The 21,142-nt window shown below is 46.7% G+C and overlaps 1 pseudogene; it reads left to right on the top strand.

Annotated features, from left to right (window-relative positions):
* Window positions 1–21,142, top strand: part of LOC136152725 (epididymis-specific alpha-mannosidase-like) — a 107,746-nt pseudogene that overhangs the window by 84,268 nt on the left and 2,336 nt on the right.

The following is a 21,142-nucleotide window of genomic DNA, read 5'->3' as shown; positions in this document are numbered from 1 at the left end:
GGCAGGGGAGACTAGCTTGTGGGGAGGGGGTCATTCATTGCTTAGAGGGGTCGGAGATAGAAGAGACCTTTGGGCAGAGACCTGAGTGAAGCCCGGGAGGGAGTCGGGCAGCACGGGGTAGGACCTTCCAGGCGGCGGGAAGGGCACGTGCAAAGGCCCTGAGGTGGGTCTGTGCTGCGCGTGTTGTGGCTGAAGCGGAGGAGGAAGGGGGAACACGAGGCTGGTGGCCGTGGGCAGGAAGCAAGGAAGGACTCAGGATTATTCTAGGTGTCCTTCACACCCCTTTCATCCTTTCAGCTGTTTCATGAGCCAGACGATTTGGATGATTGGGAAATTAGAGAGCTGGTCCTTTCCCTGAGCCACTCATGGTTTTCCATTTTCTCTTTTGTCCATCCAGTGGACACACACCATGGAGTCCTGAGCAAAGGTTCAAAGGAGTTTCCAGGGTCTAAAACAGAAGCCTGAAAATCATGGTGAGTACCACCCTTCTCTTTCCCCTTCCCCACCCCCAAGGCCTGCTGCCTCTACCTGCCAGGTATCCCCATGATTCACTTTGCCCTGAGTTGTCAGGGGAAGGGAGATGGAGGGGGAGAGAGAGAGCGAGCGAGAACGTCTGGTTACCTGTCACCCAAAGGACCAACCTCATCACAGGACACAGACTTGGAAGCACCTGTTTCAGTACCAGCCTCCTGAAGTCAGATGGTGGAGTCCCTCCCAGGATGGGGAACGATGACAAAAGTAACCAAGGGAAGACTCAGGAAGAGGCCTTCCCCTGTTGGGGTCACCCTATGTCTCCGTCCCCACCCCCTCACGGCCCATGCATGACCTGGGAGCCCCGTGGGCTCCGCAGGTGTCTCCTGCATGAGAGGACGAGGTGTCTGCTTGGGTGGCTCCTGCTGGCCTGGTTTCCCGGGGCTCCGCACCATCATCCGCTCCTCCACCTGGGGATGCACCCCGAGGGCGTCACCTCTCACAGCCCCCTTGGCAAACTGCTGTCCCTCATTAATACTCCAGTCCACGCTCAGTGAATCATTTCCACATCACTTCTTCTTTAAACCTTTGGCACCGTTGACTTTCTATTTTTAAAGTTATTAATTATTTGATACATACAGAAAGGTATACCATAATATGTGTGCATGTAGATCACAGAGCAGATTGATAAATGAAAATAGCCATGAACTCAACCCTGAGCCTAGAATGTTCTATTCAATGTGCTCTTTTCTGCCCCAACCCCCCGCCCCCCATGAAAGTAACTCTTCTGAACAGTATCCGGGTTCCATCCCTAGGTCAGGAAGATCCCCTGGAGAAGGAAATGGCAACCCACTCCAGTACTCTTGTCTGGAAAATTCCATGGATGGAGGAGCCTGGTAGGCTACAGTCCATGGGGTCGCTGAGTCGGACACGGCTGAGCAGCTTTACTTTTACATGCTATAATCCTAAACCATCTAGTGCTTAGCTGAGCCTAGAGTCTTTTTTGTAATTAACTAATTTATTTTAATTGAAGGCTAATTACTTTGCAACATTGTGGTGGTTTTTGCCATGCATCGACATGAATCAGCCACAGGTGTACATGGGTTCCCCATCCCGAATTCCCCTCCTGGCTTTTGAATTTTATATAAATAGAACATTCTGTGAGTATCCTTCAGGTAGTTGCCTTTTTCACTCAAGGTTATGTGCTGATATATGTAGCATTCTGTGTTCTCTTTCACTGCTGTGCACCATTTCTTTATATGAATGTGCAGACTTTATCCATCCTGTTGTGAGCAGACATTTGGGTTGTTGCCCAGTGTCTTTGTTCTCAGGTTAATGCCCTGTGGCCATTACTGTAGTCTCCCGGGAATTGGGCTGTAAGAGTTTCCCTAGGGTGTAAGAGTTTATCTAGGGAGTTGACTAGAGAGAGATTGTTGGATTTGGGGTGTCACGTCATCAGCTTTACTGATGGAACTCCAACAGTGTTCTAAATCCATTGTGCCAGTTTGACCATCCCCAGCAGCAAAAGACCTCACCCACTCTCCATGTTCGCAAACTTTCTAGATTTTGCCAATCTGGTGGATGTTAATGGTCTTGCCCATGAATTTAATTAAATTAAATCTTCCCTGGAGATCTTTTCATATGTATCCAGGTACTTCTCATGGTCCCTTCTAGGAGATATCTGTTCCTGGTTCTTTGCATATTTTCTTTATTAATCACCCATTCATTTCATATGTGGCAGATATATTCTCCCTGCATATGACTTGTCTTTGTTTATGGTGTATTAAGCTCTTGATTTAGTGTAGTAGAATCTCTTCTTTTGACTTAAGAAATTCCGTCCTATCCCAGGGTAATATGGATACTCTAAGTCTTTTAAAAGTTTCCATTTTGAAATGTTTTTCACATTTAAATATTCAGTTTGCTTCGGTAGGGCTTGAAGTAGAGATCTAAAGTAATTTTTTTTCCAAAGGGAGAACAAATCTTCCAACACCTTCAGTGAGTGCTCCACACTTTCCCACTGACCTATAACATCCTGTCCATATCACATTTAGTTTCCTTATTTGCATTGCCTGGATTCTCTTCTGTTTTTGATTGTCTCCCCTTGCACCCATATCACACTGCCTTAAGAATCAAAGCTTTGGGACTTCCCCAGCTATGAAGTGGTTAAGACTTCAGCTTCCAGTGGAAAGGGCATGAGTTCAGTCCTCGGTAGGGGAACTAAGATCCCACATGTCTCATGGCTGAAAAGCCAAAACATAAAACAGAAACAATATTGTAACAAATTGAACAAAAACTTTAAAAATGATTCACATCTAAAGAATCTTTTTAAAAAGGATCGCAGCTTTTTCATAAATCTTGCTATCAGATAGGGCAAGTTCTCCTCCTCTTAAATGCATTCCTCTTATAAAGATAAGTAACTACTAGCTACCCTAATCTTATTCCTGTGTTCATGAACACACTCAGCTCTTTGTCATCTTGCCTTTGCACCGATGCTGTTTTATTTCTCTTCCTCTCTTTCCTCTGAATAACTCCCGCTGGATCATAGACTCAGATCAAGCCTCATCACCTTCTGGGCTTCTGGAACCACCCTGCAAGAAGATCCAAGTGCTTGTTCTTTGGGTATCACCCTCCTGCACTGAGTCACACTTGCTTGCTATTTACATTCACTCCCTCCCTCTTGCCTCCCACTCACCCTGACTTGCTTCATCTTCACACACCCAGCAGGAGAGAGGTAGGGGAAACTGGTCTAGAACCTGCCCTTCATCCTGGATAGCTCTGCTCTTCCAAAGTCTTTGATCCACTCTCTTGAAGCTGATGTTCACTGAAGTCCAAGGAGAAAAGACCAGGGATCTCTGTCTCTTCTTTAGGCAGAGTCAGTCTCCTCGCCCCTCCCCTGCCTCTCAGCATTGCTTTCCTTCTGAATTGCTTTCCACCAGAGCCTGGGATGAGCCCAGATGGGACCTCGAGTCTGTCCTCTCACTGGGAGGATGTCGGGGGCAGGGAGAAATGTCACTCAGCCCACATGAGATCAGTCATCTCTCCGCACCAGACCTCTAGCCTCCACCGCATACTAGCACCACGCCCAGCACCCTGCCTTCTCTAGGATCCCAGCTAGTGGATCTTAGATCCAGCCCATCGACTGCCTTGTTGCCCCTGCTGCCCATGTCCCAGGGCCCAGCCTCTTCGATGGTTGGTCTGGCATTTGCTTCACTGACATTGATCTGCAGTCACTCGGGTGGACTCCAGGGATGCAACTGTGCCAATGGCAGAGGGATGGGCTAAGTGGTGGCCTGTCCAGAGCCTCCAGGCTCTCAGAGGGGAGGCTAACTGCTCACCAACGCTGTCGCCTGGGCTTGAGGCCACTCTGTTCTGGCTGTGGGGTCCACTCAGCAGGCTGGCTAAACAGGTGGAGTCAGGACCCTCAGCCAACAGGGAGCTGTGAGGGTGACCGGGTCCTCTCTCCCTCTCCCCCCTACCTGCTCTCCTCCTCGCCCAGCTTCCCTGGTCACACAGGTATAGGGTCTTCCCTTCCTTCTTCCCCAGCCCCTCCATAGGCCCCTGCACCTATCCAAGTGACTTTCTGTGTCTCCCCTTCTCCTCCCTGCAGCGTGTCGCCAAGACAGGCCGCCACCACCCCAGCCCCTCTGATGTCTACATCCCCGAAAGCAACCTGGGCTTCCCTGGTGGCTCAGAAGGTAAAGAATCTGCCTGCAACTTGGGTTCCATCCCTGGGTCGGGAAGGAAGTTCTCCTAGAGGAAGGCATGACAACCCACTCCGGTGTTCTTGCCTGGAGAATTCCATGGAGAGAGAAGCCTGGGGGGCTACAGTCCATAGGGTCGCAAAGGATCATATACAACTGAGCAACTAACACTGACACTTTCCACGTCAGCAACCTGCCCTTGTCTTCACCGCCCGCCCCCTGCACCGTGGGAGCCCCTTCTCTGGATGAAATCTGTCTGCTCTGTCTCACTCTTACTTCAGACCCTCGCAGCAGCAGCCCAGCACAGCTCTTTGGCTGGAGTCCACACTGCAAGCTCAGCTCCTGGTTCTCCCGCCGTGCTGAAAGGCGGGCAGCTAGGAAGGGACCCGTTGCACCATGCGCCCCTGTCTCCCGAACCCGGAGCCCCAGCAGAGGCCTTCCTGCTCCTTCAGCCTCAGGGCGGGCAGTCCCTCCTCCTTGAAGGCCTCTGGCCTGGCCTGCCTGGTCATGTGACCCTTCTCCAGTCTGCTGGGCACACCTGTTTACTTCTTTGCACGGTGCCACTTGCTCCGCTGGCGTGCTCCGTGGGCGCAGGCATCTCAGGTTTTCAGGACTGGGTTTGTCTCGTTGCCTCCCGTAGTCAGGGCATCTGCACCAAGTCTGGCCTCAACCTGGTGAATGGTGTTGCTTCTGCATTGCTGTGTTCCAGTCAGCTCCTCCCCAGTGGAATGAGAAATCTTGGAAAGCAGGCTTTATTCCTCTCTGCCTGTAGGAGCCTGGCATGCAGGGGGTGCTCTGTAACTGTTTGTGGAATGATTAAGTGATTGAACAAATGAGTGAGCAAATGCAGAATGGGCTCTATTGTGAGGGCACCCAGGTATGGACTTTCCATCCATACTGACCCACCCAGGGTACCACGTTGATGGGCTATTTGGCGATCTGTGGTAAGAACCAAGGTCTCCATGTGTCCAGACACCCTGCAGGGCTGACCCAGGTCTCCCAGCTGAAGGGCTGAAGTGAGGGCATGCAGGCTGGACAGACCAGCCTTCTCCTGTTCCTGGGTACTGGCCAGAGTTGGGAGAAAGCACAAAAGATTCTTGCTCCAAACTCAGACAGGCCATAAGACAGTTTTAAAATGCACACACCCGGGCGCTCTGTGAAGCCAGAGGTGGAAAGGTGGGTGCAGAAGAGGCATGAGGGTCAATGAACATGTTTGGATTAAAAAAAAAAGCATCTAACAGTCCAGGGAGGTTTGCTTTAACATTCTGGCACGTTCTGTTGATTTATGACTGTTGCTAGGTAACAGAGTACACTGAAGCGGGTGTGATTTTAAAGCTGTGGCTTCTGACCAAAGGAAAGAAACCATTAATCGGGCTAGGGGGTTGGAGGAGAGTGTAAATGCAACCCAGAGGACGGAACAGTTAGCAGCAATTAGAGTAAAGCCAAGGGGATCCAGCCCCTCCATGTCTGTAATCTTTCACGTGTGTGTTCAGCTGCAAGGATGGAAAGCCAGCTGCTGACATGGCTTCTCCTTCAGAAAGACACCAGGGAGAATTTATCTTTTATTTTGCAGTAAATCGATTTAGTAGCCATCCGCTTTCTAACATAGCACCGCTGGTGTGCAAGGTGTATGCAGCGTGTCATCTTGATGGTCAGGGTTCATTGTCTTCACTCAGGTTACCAAGGGCTCCGGCCTCTCAACAGGACCATTCACTGGCTGGGCACACACTGATACCTCTGAGTGCCCTGCTGGGGTTCCAAGGTGAACGAGACAGAAGTCCCCCACCTGGTGAAGCTGGCATTCAGAGTGTGTGTGTGGAGGGGGTGGGCAGACAGTCACTAAATAACTCAGTTCAGTTCAGTTCAGTCGCTCAGTTGTGTCCGACTCTGCGACCCCATGAATCGCAGCACGCCAGGCCTCCTTATCCATCACCAACTCCCGGAGTTTACTCAAACTCATGCCCATCGAGTCGGTGATGTCATCCAGCCATCTCATCCTCTGTCGTCCCCTTCTCCTCCTGCCCTCAGTCCCTCCCAGCATCAGGGTCTTTTCCAATGAGTCAACTCTTCGCATGAGGTGGCCAAAGTATTGGAGTTTCAGTTTCAGCATCAGTCCTTCCAGTGAACACCCAGGACTGATTTCCTTTAGGATGGACTGGTTGGATCTCCTTGCAGTCCAAGGGACTCTCAAGAGTCTTCTCCAACACCACAGTTCAAAAGCATCAATTTTTTGGCACTCAGCTTTCTTCACAGTCCAACTCTCACATCCATACATGACCACTGGAAAAACCATAGCCTTGACTAGACAGACCTTTGTTGGCAAAGTAATGTCTAAATAATAGTCATGTTTAACAAGCCAAGTATATTTTATGCTACAAAGAGAAAAAAGCAAAGCCAAGTAAAAAGGTCCAGGAATAGGGGTTAGTGTCTTGGGGACTTGCTGGTTGCATTGATAAACTGGGGGATAGTCTCATCTGAGCAAAGTCTTAAAGAAAGTGAGGGACTAAGCCTTAGAGATGAAGGAAGATCAATCCAGGCAAAGGCATAATGGAGCAGGTGCAAAGGCCCCGAGGCAGGTTGGAGAAACAGCAGGGAGGCCGGTGTGTCTGGAACACAGTGAGGGGGGAGGAGAGGGAGAGAGGGAAGCAGATCATGTGGGGTCCCCAGGCCCACTCAGGTCCTCCACAGGGCGGACATCATGGCAGGAAGAGGGGGCCCTGGGGGAGGGGCCTGCAGTTCACTGGACCGTCCTGTGCCAGGGTCTTGTCCTGTGGGCTTCGGCACCGGGCAGGGGTGAGACTCCCCTGTCTAGTTCATGGGACAAGCAGGCTGAGGCCCCTGGGAAAGGGCTGGCAGGAGATCCAACAGTTGCTGAGCGACGGAGCCTGGATTCGGGCCTTTACCTGCCGGCTTCTTATTTGCCTTTTCCTCCCACAAACTCCTACTTATCCTTCAAGGCCCAGCTCAAATGTCCCCTCCCTCTGACCTCATCAGTTCTTGGTGCCCCACAGCCCCGGAACTCCCCATCCTTGTAGTAGGGCTTCGGGTTTCTCCTCTGGACCATGGACCCTTTGAGGCCTGTCCCCGGCCTGATTGACACCTGGTCCCCAGAGCTCACTCTGGCAGTGGCCACTGAACAAGTGAATGGGAGGGAAGGGGATGGGGAGAGAGGGAGTAAGTAGGGAAGGTGGGCGTGTGCAGAGCAGTCTGTGAGAGAGAGACGAGTGATGTGAGGAGCTGGGAGGAAAGCCCATGTAGGCTGCGTCTCTCCCACACACATGCTCTTTGCATGCCTATGTGTGTCCTGTGGGTTTCCCAGGTGGCGCGAGTGGTGAAGGACCCACCTGCCAAAGCAGGAGACATAAGAGACGTGGGCTTGATCCCCGGATCCATGCCCTGCACACAGGCCTTCGTGCCGCAGAGGGCCGTCTTGCTCCTCGCGTCTGTGTCTCCGACTCTCCCAACTCCGCAGGGCCCTCTCCGCGGCGAGTGTGGGGTCCTGGCAGGCAGAGCCCGGGAAGCATGTGCGTGCAGACAGTCTATTTGGGAGGGGATCCCCGGATTCATCACTTGGTCTCTGCTGTGGGAACATGGGATTCCCATCCACTGAGACGTGGACCAAAGGTTCTAGAACTGATCCCTGAAAGAGGGGAGCATCAGCAATTCTCCCGGGATTCTCCTTCCAAACAAGTCAGGGCTGCCCAGGGGACACTGACTCCCCCACTCCAGACTGCATGGACTTAAGACCCAGGGGTGTCGGGGAAGGCCTGGGAGCTAAATGCAGCCGGACACTGGCCTGCTCGAGGGGACCTGGCTGCCGGGCAAGTGGGAGCCTGGTCCATGGTCCCCTGCAGCTATGGCTAGAACCAGAGGACAGCCGAGGAGGTCATGGCCTCTTTCCCAGCCCGTGTTATTCTTCAGCACCATGATTCCTGGGCAGGCCAAAGGTGGGACCTCCCTGACCTCAGGGACTGGCCCGAGGGCGGGCAGGTGTCCAGGCCAGGGTTTTTGACTACAGAGAATGGACAGGGTCCCTCCTGCCCTAGCAGAGATGCTCTGAGGGGTGAGCTCTGAGCTACTGCTGGCTCTGGCCTCCCCACACCCAGAAAATTCTGCCTGTAGACAGAGGGGAAGGAAAGTGAAAGTGAAAGTTGCTCAGTGGTGTCCGACTCTTTGCGAACCCATGGACTATATAATCCATGGAATTCTCCAGGCCAGAATACTGGAGTGGGTAATCTTTCCCTCCTCCAGGGGTCTTCCCAACCCAGGGGTTGAACACAGGTCTCGTGCATTGCAGGTGAATTCTTTATCAGCTGAGCCACAAGGGAAGCCCATGAATACTGGAGTGGGTAGCGTATCCCTTCTCCAGAAGATCTTCCCACCTCAGGAACCAAACTGGGGTCTCCTGCATTACAGACAGATTCTTTACCAACTGAGCTATGAGGGAAGCCATAGATGGGCAAGACTAGGCCAGCCTCTGGAGAAACAGTGAGGAGGGGCAGATAGAGTCCGGTGAAGTTCAAGTTCCAGGACCATGGGTCCCACAGACTGGGTCTGCTTTCTGAGACTTGGGCTTGTGCCCCATTTCTGAATTGCCTTTCTGTCACTTGCAACTCAAGAGTGCTGATCAACATTCCCCATGGTCCTCTGGCACCATCAGGCCCTCAGGGACACTGGCTCTCAAACCCTGCAGCAAGACTAGTAGGTAGAGCCCAGCCACAGGGACAGCCCCCCCCCCCACCCATCCAACTTTATCCCATGACAGACCCAGCTGCCCTCCTGTATGAACCAGGTCCCCAGCATTCTGATGGCCCCACTAGACTTCCCTCTCTGGTTCCCCAAGGGAAGCTTGGATGGTCCTGCTACCCAGCATGGCCCCTGGGTTGACCCACCAAGACACCCACCTGAGCTGGCCATGTACCACCTGCCCACCATAGAAACTCTGTGGGGCAGCCTGCATCGCTCCCTATGGGAGGCACCGTGCTGGGAGGAAAAAGGGCTGGTCACCTGAGATTCTGATAGGCTTCCTCATTCATTCGCTAATTCATTCAACAAGTACTAAATGAGCTCCTACTGCCTGCCAGGCACTGGGGGATGGAGGCAGGGGGATACAGAACTGAACACACAAGAGGAAAAGTCCCCGAGACTGTGGAGCTGACATTCTAGTGGGGGAAGCAAACACCACCAAGATATGTTGGTAAAATGTATGCTGTGTTGGGTTTGCGCTTCCCAGGTGGCGCTAGTGGTAAACAATCCGCCTGCCAGTGCAGGAGACACAAGAGACTCAGGTTCGATCCCTGGCTCAGAAAGATTCCCTGGAGTAGGAAATGGCAACCCACTCCAGTATTCTCGCCTGGAAAATTCCATGGGCAGAGGAGCCTGGGGGGCTTACAGTCCATGGGGCTGCAAAGAGTCGAACATGACTGAGCAACCGAGCACATACTTGCTATGTTAATGATAACTACTAATGGAGAAGGAAATGGCAACCCACTCCAGTACTCTTCCCTGGAAAATCTCATGGACGGAGAAGCCTGGTAGGCTACAGTCCATGGGGTCGCAAAGAGTTGGACACGACTGAGCAATTTCACTAAGGAGAAAAATGTATAAAGCAGACGAGGGGATATGAAATGACGGGGCTAAGGCTGCAATTTCAGATGAGTTGGTACCCCCTTCTCAGCACAAGGACATGTTTGGGACCTAGTGCTGGAGCCAGACTGCCGGGGTTCACCTCCCTTCCACTGGTCACGTGTGATCTAGCAGAGATTGTTCAACTGCTTTAAGCCTCAGTTTTCCCATCTGTTAAATGGAGATACTAATAGTCCCTACCTGCTAGGGTTTAGGAGGTGGAGTGTAATCATGCATTTAGAATGTTTGTGTGGCATGGCATCCAGTCCCATCACTTCATGGCAAATAGAAGAGGAAAAGGTGGAAGCAACGACAGATTCCCTCTTCTTGGGCTCTAAAATCACTGCGAGTGGTGACTGCAGCCATGAACTTAGCAGATGATCGCTTCTTGGCAGGAGAGCGATGACAAACCTGGTGATGACACTTCCAGTCGCTCAGTCATGTCCGACTCTGTGACCCCATGCACTGTAGCCCACCAGGCTCCTCTGTCCATGGGATTCTCCAGGCAAGAATATTGGAGGGGGTTGCCATTCCCTTCTTCAGGGGATCTTCCTGACCCAGGGATCGAACCCAGGTTTCCCACACTGCAAGCAGATTCTTTACCATCTGAGCCACCAGGGAAGTTCCTCTTGAAGTCAGGAATGTGTGTTTTTCATTGGTTTCTGCTAATAGATCACCTAATAGTGATCAATAATTTCTAATTTAATTCATGGATGGCGAATAAATGCTGTAAGGACTCAGCAATGACTTCAAGCATGGGAGTAATCAAGGAGGGCTTCATGGAGGAAGTGTCACGAGAAGGGTGGATTGGAGTTGCTGGTAAGAAACACAAATGAGTCTCCCCTTGAAAGATGAATGTGTGTCCCCAGATGAGAGTCTGGTTCTGGGAAGCTACACCAAGCTCCCAGAAGCCTGCCTGCAGGACGCTAGGAGTCTTCTTTCCCTGACACCACCAGGTCCAGGTGGGACATGGGGATGAGCATGGGCCTTCAGGGCCCACCTGCTAGGGCTGGTTGGGGGGGTAGATGCGTGGAGGCCGCGCACCCGGCCGGCAACGTTGTGAATTATTGATCACCAGAGAGTAGTGTTTAGGAAAGGTCATTTCTCTCCGTAAGTCACTGTCCCATCATGCTTAATTGCTCTCTTTCCAAATTTCCCTAAGGCTGGCCTGGGGATGGGGATTAGTTCTGAACCTATTTATTTTGCCTGAATCCAGACTACAGGGTACAACAGGATGTGATCCATTTCTCTTTGGTATTAAGTCTGAACACTGTGGATGGGATTAATGCAGGGGTTAAATGGAGGAGAGAGGTTCTTCCCCTGCCTGGTACTGCAGAGAGGTGTTGCTCTAAGTACCCCATCCCCTCAAGTCCACACCTATGTGAGTGGTGGACTGGCAAACTGGAGAAATGAAGGGCAATCTATATTCCCTGAGCACCTGTGATGTACCAGGCTCTGTGTATATCATCTCCTTCAGTTCTCACTGAGACATCCAAATAAAACAAATGTTGCTGTTGTTCAGTAGCTAAGTTGTGTCCAACTCTTTGTGACCCCATGGACTGCAGCTCGCCAGGCTTCCCTGTCCTTCGCTCTCTCCCAGAGTGTGCTCAGATTCATGTCCTTTGAGTCCATGATGCTATCTAACCATCACATCCTCTGCTGCCTTCTTCTTTAGCCTCCAATCTTTCCCAGCAGCAGGGTCTTTTCCTGTGAGTCAGCTCTTCGCATCAGGCGGCCAAGTAATATTGATGTGGGGGACAAGATGAAATCGATTCCAAAGAAAACCGTTAAGAGCAGTTTGCAAGGATTCTTCCACCCCTTCCTGACAGGGTAGAGTGGTGGGTAATGATGGGACGTCATGGGGAGTGTTGCTCTGGAGGGGGCCGTGCTGGGGCTCTAAAGTACTGCTAAGCGGAAGGAAGAGAAAGTACCCACCCCTCCTCTGTAGTCAAGCGTGGATGGATGACTCAAAGCTTAAAATGTACCTGATGGCTTTTCAGCCAGGAAAGAACAACAGGAATCAGATTTACCTTCCCACTCAAAACAACTGAAAATCAAGACAAAATATGAGAAACAATGGTTTTCAAGAGGCTGGACAATAGGCCGTAAAGGGGAGTGATCAGTGAGAAAGAAAAACACAAGGAGAGCCCAGGATTGCTCCAGCTGATGCCTTGAGAGTTTCCTGTCCAGGTTTCAGGGAGACGTGGTCCAAGCTGAGTCTGGTAAAATCCTCAAGCTGAGGAAAGGAGCTGAGATCCTGGGGAAATCAAGGAAGCTGGGGTTCCCAGGGCAGGATAATGGAGAGGAGAGAGCTCCAAAGAGAAAGAGAAAGTTCTGGAGGTCGGGAGAGGTTGAGCATGAGCACTCAGCTCAGAAATGATCAGCCCATACATGGGAGGAAATTGCCCAAAGTTAGGGCAGGGATCTTCCACAATGACCAGAGGACATGGTGTTTTGAACACAGGGAGAGCTGGGAATAATGCCTGTTGGAAAAATTCACATTCCTCGGGGGCATTGGGCAGCCGGCTCAGGCAAGCCTTGCCTCAGCAGTGGAAGATAATATGTCCTAGATTGAGAACTGGTTCAAATGTGCCTAGCAAATCACCAAAGTCAGACCTGAAAAGAATCAAACTGCTTGTGAGTTAAGCTCAAGAATACCTCTAGAGCTATAAACATATCCACCATCTTTGGCCCACAAAGTAAAAAGACGTCTGACATCCAGTAAAAAAAAAAAATTACTTATAATAGGAAAAAGAAGTACAGACTGTTGGAGGCTAAGACATGGAAGCCAGCGTGTACCTCAGTGCTGGATGAAACCCTCCACTGCATTTAAGGTACATTGTGAAGATTAAATAATTAAAGGTTGATAGAACATGCCTTGATCAATAAATCCTTGTTTTCATCCCCCCCCCCTTTTTTTTTTGCTGTTAATTATTAATTAAACTAAGATCATGGCATCCAGTCCCATCACTCCATGGAAAATAGATGGAGAAACAATGGAAACAGTGACAGACTTTATTTTCTTGGACTCCAAAATCATTGCAGATGGTGACTGCAGCCATGAAATTAAAAGACGTTCACTCCTTGAAAGAAAAGCTATGACCAACCTAGACATAAAAAGCAGAGGCATTACTTTGCCGGCAAAGGTCTGTCTAGTCAAAGCTATGGTTTTTCCAGTAGTCATGTATGGATGTGAGAATTGGACTAAAAAGAAATCTGAGCACCAAAGAATTGATGCTTTTGAACTGTGATGTTAGAGAAGATGCTTGAGAATTCCTTGGACTGCAAGGAGATCAAACAAGTCCATCCTAAAAAAAAATCAGTCCTGAATATTCATTAGATGGACTGATGCTGAAGCTGAAGCTCCAATACTTTGGCCACATGATGTGAAGAACTGACTCATTTGAAAAGACCCTGATGCTGGGAAAGATTGAAGGCAGGAGGAGAAGGGGACAACAGAGGATGAGATGGTTGGATGGCATCACAGACTGGATGGACATGAATTTGAGCAAGCTCTGGGAGTTGGTGATGGACAGGGAAGCCTGGCGTGCTGCAACGCATGGGGTCACAAACAGTTGGACACAACTGAGTGACTGAACTGAGTATCTCAAAATAATTTTTTTGGAAAGGAGTAAGTTTCAGATAAGTATTTAAATACCCTAGTGTTGGGGGCTCCTGAATTGCACAGTGTTGTACCAAATGTGTGTTGTGCCTTTGTGGATGAGAACCATTATGAAAACTGCACCATGTATCTTCAAAGTACTTCCAGTGGAGTGGAGTGGAGATGGTGACTTTATTTTTGTTGTTTTTAATTAATTTTTATTGGAGTATAGTTGATTTACAGTGCTGTGTTAGTTTCAGGTGTTCAGCAATATGAATCAGTTACACAAGTTTCAATTCTTTTTTGGGTTCTTTTCCCGTATAGGCATTAGAGTATTGTGTAGAGCTCCCTGTGCTACCCCAGTAGGCCATTATTATCTATTTTATATATAGTAATGTGTCTATGTCAATCCCAATCTCCCAATCTATGAGTCTATTTCTGTTTTGTAGATAGGTCCCTTTATACCATACTTCTTTTAGATTTCCACATAAAAGCAATTCATGAAGTGTTTGTCTTTGTCTGACTTACTTCACTTAGAATGATAGTCTCTAGATTCATCCATGTTGCTGCAAATGGCATTATTTTGTTCTTTTTTAAGGCTGACTAATATTCCATGCCATCCGTTGATGAACATTTAGATTGCTTCCTCATCCTGGCTGTTGAAGTGCATTTGTTTTTACTGAAATCAGTTGCCCTTTTTTAGAGGCAGTGCTGGGAGTTGTTGTGATGTTTTTACTTTGGTCCAGAGAATGTGAAATAAAACAACAGTTTCCTGGCCAAAAAAAATTACTTATAATAGAAAAAAGTCTTAAAAGAATACATATGTGTGTGTGTGTGTGTGTGTGTGTGTGTGTGTGTGTGTGTATGACTTTGCTGTACACCTAAAACTAAAACTAAACTAAAACTTCTTTCAAAGTTGTTTTGGCTACCTTAGATATTTTCTGTTCCTGTATGAATTTTAGAAACAGTTTGTCAGTTTAAAAAAGGCATACTGAGATTTTAATTTGGGCTGTGTCAAGTTCATAGATCAATTTGAGGAGAACTGACATGTTAGCAATATTGAGTCTTCCAACATATAGGACACTTTTCACTTATTTAGGTCTTCTTTAATTTACCTCATGTTTTCTAATTTTCAGTGCATAGGTTTTTCACATCTGTTTTTAGATTCATTTCTCCATATCTCATATCGTAAATGATATCTTTAAAATTTAGATTTTGATTGATCTTATATCCTGAAAACTTATTAAATTTATTATTAATTCTGGCAGTTTAAATTTATTACTAATTCTGGCAATTCTGACAATCATGTCTTCTGTGAATAAAGACAAGTTTTACTTCCTTCCTTCTAATTTAAATGTCTTTTATTTCTCTTTCTTGCTTAATTGCATTGGCTGTAACCTCTAGTACAGTGCTGAATAGTCATGGTATAAATGGCTATCCTTGCCTTGTTTCCTGTTATGGGGGAAGCTATTTCATATTTAAGACCATTAAATCTGTAGGTTTTTCAGAGATGTCCTTTGTTAAATTAAGGAATTTCACTTCTATTTGTAGTTTGCTGAGAGGGCTAATATGATCTAATTTCAAGAACTTAACATAAAGCTTCAGTAATTGACATTGGTATTGATAGTACTGTGTCAAAGTAAACAAGTATATCAATGGAACAGAATAGAGAACCCAGAAAAAGACCCACACATTTATGGTAGCTGATATGGCTGATTCTGAACAAAAATAAAAAGGTAGTTCAGTGGAGAATAAACAGACAATTTGTGCTAAAACAACTTAAAAAAAAAAAAAAAACATGTCTCATATCATACATAAGAATTAATTCAAAATGGATCATAGACCAAAATGGAAAATCCAAAATTATAAAACTTCTAGAAAAAGTTAACAGACTTTCCTTAAAAAACCAGATTGTAAATATTTTAGGCTTGTGGACATATGGTCTCTGCTGCAACTATACAACTCTGCAATTATAGTGTGAAAGTGGCCCTAGAATATGCATAAATGAATGAGTATGGCTGTGTGTCAATAAAACTTTATGACTATGTCTAGTCCACCCTGGGAATGCAAGAATGGTTTAAAGATAAGCTATTAATGTAATTCACTGCTTTGATAGGTCAAAGGCAAAAAGCCAAATGATCATATGGATAGACACAGCAAAACAAAGCACCTAGCCAAACAAAAAAACACCCACATTAGACAAATTTTGAATTCATTTTTGATCAACCTCCCAGAAAATCAGGAAGGATGAGAAAACCCAACAGCAAACTTTTTTTTTCACATGGAACTTTAAAAGCATTACTAGACCAAAGATAAAGATGCCTTCTGTCACCAGTGCTATTCAACTCTGCTTTATAGTGGAACCAACTGAGCCAGAGAGCAAATGGGGAAAGAATGGCAAGAAAAAGCCCAAACTCTCTTAACTGCAGACATGATGGTCTACATGGAAAATCCAAAATAATCTGCTCTCAAGCTATTTAAAACCATATGATGCTCAACACAACCGCTCGGTACAAGACATCACACTAAAGTCAATAACACTTCTCCTGAAGAGCAATACCATTTAGAACATATAAGAGAGGCAAACCCCATTCACAAAGGCAGTAAAATCTATAGGGTACTTACCATGAAATCTAAGAACAGATGTACAAGCTCCATATGGAAGCATATAGCAGTGGGGGTCAGAATAGGGCCCCCAGCCCACAATGCCTGGTTCTACATTACAGCTCTACCGCTGACTGGTGTGGGTGAATTACTTGACCACTCTGCCGGTTTCCCCATTTGTAAAAGGGAGGCAGTAATAATATTACGTCTTTGGGACGTTGGGAAGATTAATTTGAGTTAAATATAAAGTGTTTAGAACAGTAGTTGGCACATACAAATATATAAATGTTTGCTGTTATTGTTGGGAAGAAAAATTAGAGCACTTAATTGAAGACCATGAACGAACATCTGAATCAATATACAGACAGATCATGCCCATGAATGGGACAACTTAGCATTAGAAAAACATCATTTCCCAAGTGGAAAATATCATTTTCCATTTTATCTATAAGTTTAAATTTATAAATTCTTTGCCGTTTCAAGAAAAGTGACAACAGAGATCTGATAAACTGAAATTTTATATAGAAATGCAAAGGTCCATGAATAGTCCAGACAATTTTGAAGAAAAACAAAGACTATAGCATTTGATCTATTTGATATTGATTTATTAAAAACCTATGCTATCTAAGACACATGGGCCAGATAAAAAGACCAATGGAATAGAATAGAGAATCCAGGAACATGCCCACATATATACAAGAACTTGGAATAGAAGAGAATTGGCTTTATAATTAGAGAGAGAAAGATAGGCTAGTCAAGCATTGATTTGGATACCTGGTTCTTCATATGGAAAAAATATATAGTTAGATCTCTACTTTCCTCCAAATAGAACATTATGCTCTAGAGGGGCTAAATGTAAATATAAAGACATTCTATAGCCTACCTTCATACTCACAAGACAGAGATTAGTGAATGAGACAAAAAGGCAAAATAGTTCAAAGAAAATACTGATAAATTTTACTACATCAAAATTAGCAACTTCTGAAGGAAAACAGTACCACAAAGTTAAGAGATGAGCAACAAATTAGCAGAGAATGTTTCATAACACACATGAACAGACAGAGAACAGGTAGTAAAACTATATAAGAAATCAGCAAGAAAAAAGCCAAAAGGGAATAACAGACAATTCTTAGAAGAGAAAATGGAGATGCTCAGCCTCACTAGCAATCAGGAAATGCAAATTGAACTACTCCCGGCTATCAGCTGACCCGCCAACTTGAGGGGCATTTACATCAGTTTCCGGAGCCACTCAGAATTCGGTGTGTGCTGCGCTTAGTCAGTCAGTCGTGTCTGACTCCCTGAGACCCCATGGACTGCAGCCCGCCAGGCTCCTCTGACCATGGGGATTCTCCAGGCAAGAATCCCGGAGTGGGTTTCCATGCCCTCCTCCAGGTGATCTTCCCAACCCAGGGAAGATTGAACCCAGGTCTCATGCATTGCGAACAAATTCTTTACCATCTGAGCCACCAGGGAAGTCCATACAGGAGTATAAATTGTTTCTTGATATGGCAACATATAGGAACTGAAATATGTACATATGCTGTAACCCTGCCTCCAGGTGTCCCCCCTGGAAAACCATTACACTTGGGTGTGAGGAATCAGGTAAAATGATGTCATTGAATTGTTTGAAACTCCAACAGGTTGGAAACAACCTAAATATCCATCCAAGTGGGTGGAGAGGATGAGAGAAATAATAAATTAATTGTAGCCACTGGTACGCTTGTCAATGTTTAACCACCCCTATGTGCTGCGAATCATGGGGTCGCAAAGAGTTGGACACAACTGAGTGACTGAACTGAACAGAACTGTTCTAGGGGGAAGGGCTTCCCAGATGACTCAGTGGGTAAAGAATCGGCCTGCAATGCAGGAGACACAGGAGACGTGGGTTCAATCCCTCGGTTGGGAAGATCCCCTGGAGGAGGGCATGGCAACCCACTCCAGTATCCTTGCCTGGAGAATCCCACGGACAGAGGATTCTGGCAGGCTACAGTCTGGGCTACAGTCCATAGGGTCACAAAGAGTCCGATAAGACTGAAGCGATTGAGCACACATGCATGCAACAAGGTGGGAAAGCCAGAATCTGTAGCATTTGTTGATTTCTGTGCTATAAATATTCCCAGTAGGGCTGATTTCTAGTTACTACTGTGATATCACTGAACACAGAGTCTGGAAGAGAAACACAATCAGCTCCCGCAAGAAGGTTCTCGGGGCAGGCTCCAGCACACCATTGATCGTTTTCTCCCAGCATTTGAGATCAATGAAGAAGCTAGGTAGAACTGAAAAACAAGGCTTAGGAAAAAAGCAATTTGCAATATGGAGCAATCAATATGATAATGTTTGTATACATTTTTAAATTACATGAAATGATATAATGCATGTACATGTGTTAAAGAATAGAACGTGGATGAGAAAAAAACAAATTTAGGGACAGTGTTCACCTTTGGAAAGAGAATGGGAGGATTAGGACTAGAAAGCGAAGCAAAAAAGATTCAATGTCTCTGATTCTATTTCTTATATTTAAAGATCGGAAGCTAACATGTTAGAATTTTAATATTGATTCCTTTAGAATCTATGTTCAAAAGGGGAGGGATTGTAATAATAAACTCCAGTCTCTTGCTTATTTGAACTATCTCATTAAAATAAATGGGGCTTCCCAAGTGGCATTAGTGGTAAAGAACCCGCCTGGCAGTGCAGGAGACATAAGAGACACGGGTTGGTTCCTGGGTTGAGATCACCTGGATCAGGGCATGGCCACCCACTCCGGTGTTCTTGCCTGGGGAATCCCACGAACAGAGAAGCCTGACGGGCTATGGTCCATAAGGTCACAAAGAGTTGGACACGACTGAAGTGACTCAGCATGCTCACACACACATTAAAATATATGCAGAATATAAAGGAAGGATCATGGTTGTGTAGAAACAAAACTTTACCTTGAAAGGCCCAGGAATGAGACACTCCAAAAGGTTTCTGGTACAATGAATTCAGGACCATGCCTTGTCTATTTTCCCTTATGTACACATTTTCTATTATGTGTCACTTTTGCAGTGGCAGAAAGTGACTAAAATTGTGAGCGTGGAACCAGATGGCAGGCCTGGGTCCTTCCCTGATGACACGGCTGTCTGATGGGTCTCAGCGCATCTCAGCGTTGTTAGACGTCTCCATCCAGAGGCCCTGTGACCTAGACTGGGAGTGGGAGGGTGGGTTTCTGTCTAGCCTTTCACTGGAGAAAAGATCCATCCGAGTGCTGCTTCAGGCAGCTTCTCCAGGGCAAGACAGACGGTTCCCAGAGGTGAAAAGAGACCATCTTGAACTCCCTGTGGGAATTTCCTCTGGGTGGTCACAGAGGGGAAAGGTGGCAGAGAGGTAGTTGCATCAGTACCAGCTTGTATGGGCTGACTGTGCAAGCTCTGGAGTCTCACAGACCTGGGTAAATCTCAGCTCTGCCACTTACCAGCTGGGTGACTTAGGAAGTGACTCGGTGTTTGTTTATTCATTTATAAAAAAAGCACTGTAGTAGGTTGTGTTATAATGCAAAACATTTGTGCCATATCGTTCCCCCTTGGTGGAGGATTGTACTTGTGTGTGCCATTAAGGTCACAGGTCATAAGGTCATTAATGGCCATGTGACCTGTAGTGTTCCTGCCTGCCCTTTGAACTCATGAGTGGTGGTTATGTGACTTACTTGGGCCATTGAACTTCTAAGAGTGAGCTCATGACCCTGATCTCTCTTTCACCTCTACCATGACCCCAGCAATGCCCAATGTAGGGCTCCTCCATCAGCCTGGATCCCAGAGTAAAGATGACAAGGGTCAGAGTTGCAGCCAACTTGTGAAGGGCATGTGGCCTGAGTGAGAAGTAGATTCCATAAGGCACAGAATTTTGAATGGTCGTCCATTGTTTCAATACAACCTAGTTATCATTCTGGCTGAGACAAGAGTCCTCATGTGTTTGAGGACAGTACAAGATAACACATGTGAAATGTTTAGCCACCACCAGCTGGAACACAGGGATGTAGTGGTTTTCACAGGAGAGGTTATGTTGCAGTGAAAAAACAATCCACAAATCTCAGTGCCCAAACACAGCGCATATTTATTTCTCACTCATCTTATACATCTAATGGGGTCCATGTTCTTTGTAATCATGCATGGACTCTGGCTTATAGAGGCTTTATCTTGATATTTACTTTTCCAAGGCCCTAAGTCAGAAGGAGAATAAAAGAACTTAACCTCCAACAGAAAACTAAGTGTCCATCACCAAGAGGGTACATTATACAGTGTATCTGTATAATGGAATACTATACAACAGTGAAAAATGAACAAACCACATATATAAACCATATGTAAAAAATTGAATGAAGCTTAGAAACAATGTTGAGCAGAAGAAATCAGATAGAAGAACATTTATATTCTATGATTGTATTTACAGAAAGATCCCCACCCTTTCCACCAGCAAAATTATAGTGTTAGAAGTCGAGGTGAAGGTTATCTTTTGGGCAGATAGTGGGTTATGAGAAAGACCTCTGAGGACAACCGTGGTCTCTTTTCCTGATGTAGGTGATGGCAGTTACAAAATTACATCTTCTCAGAAAGGTCCTCTCCACTCTCTCTCTATAAAATAGACCCCCATCCATCTCCATCTCTGCACCCCACTTCTCACTCATCATGACCTCCATGTTATATAGTCATATTGTCTTGCTGATCTTGCTGTGCTAATAGGTCAGCCCCATAAGAGCAGAGAATTTGGTCTGTTCTGTTCTCATTACCACTGTGCTGGAAATGTGCTCTCACATAGTAGGTGCTCAACAAACATTCATCACAAATGAAAGAATAAGGAGGAGGCCATAGACAGAGAGAGGGGATGGAGTCAGGAGGACAGACAGGCAGTAGGATGGGGAACTCAGCTTTGTGCCAAGAAACAGAGATGCCTCCAGATTTAAGAAAGGAAGCAATGGATGGTGTCAGGCTGAGCGGGGTTGGGGTGGGAGTGAGCAGGATGCTGAGGGAGGAGCCTTGGCGCTGGTGAGGGAGTGCTTCAGAATGGAGGAGACAGTTCTCAGGAACCCGGCGGGAGTCAGAGGAGACTTCACGGGGGTGCAAGTGGCTGAAACTGAGCCTTAGGGCCCAGCAAGTTTCAAGACCAT

Source organism: Muntiacus reevesi, chromosome 22 (genome assembly GCF_963930625.1).
Source record: "Muntiacus reevesi chromosome 22, mMunRee1.1, whole genome shotgun sequence".
Taxonomy (NCBI): domain Eukaryota; kingdom Metazoa; phylum Chordata; class Mammalia; order Artiodactyla; family Cervidae; genus Muntiacus; species Muntiacus reevesi.
Note: the sequence above shows the minus strand (reverse complement) of the source record. Positions and strands in the feature narration are given on the sequence as shown.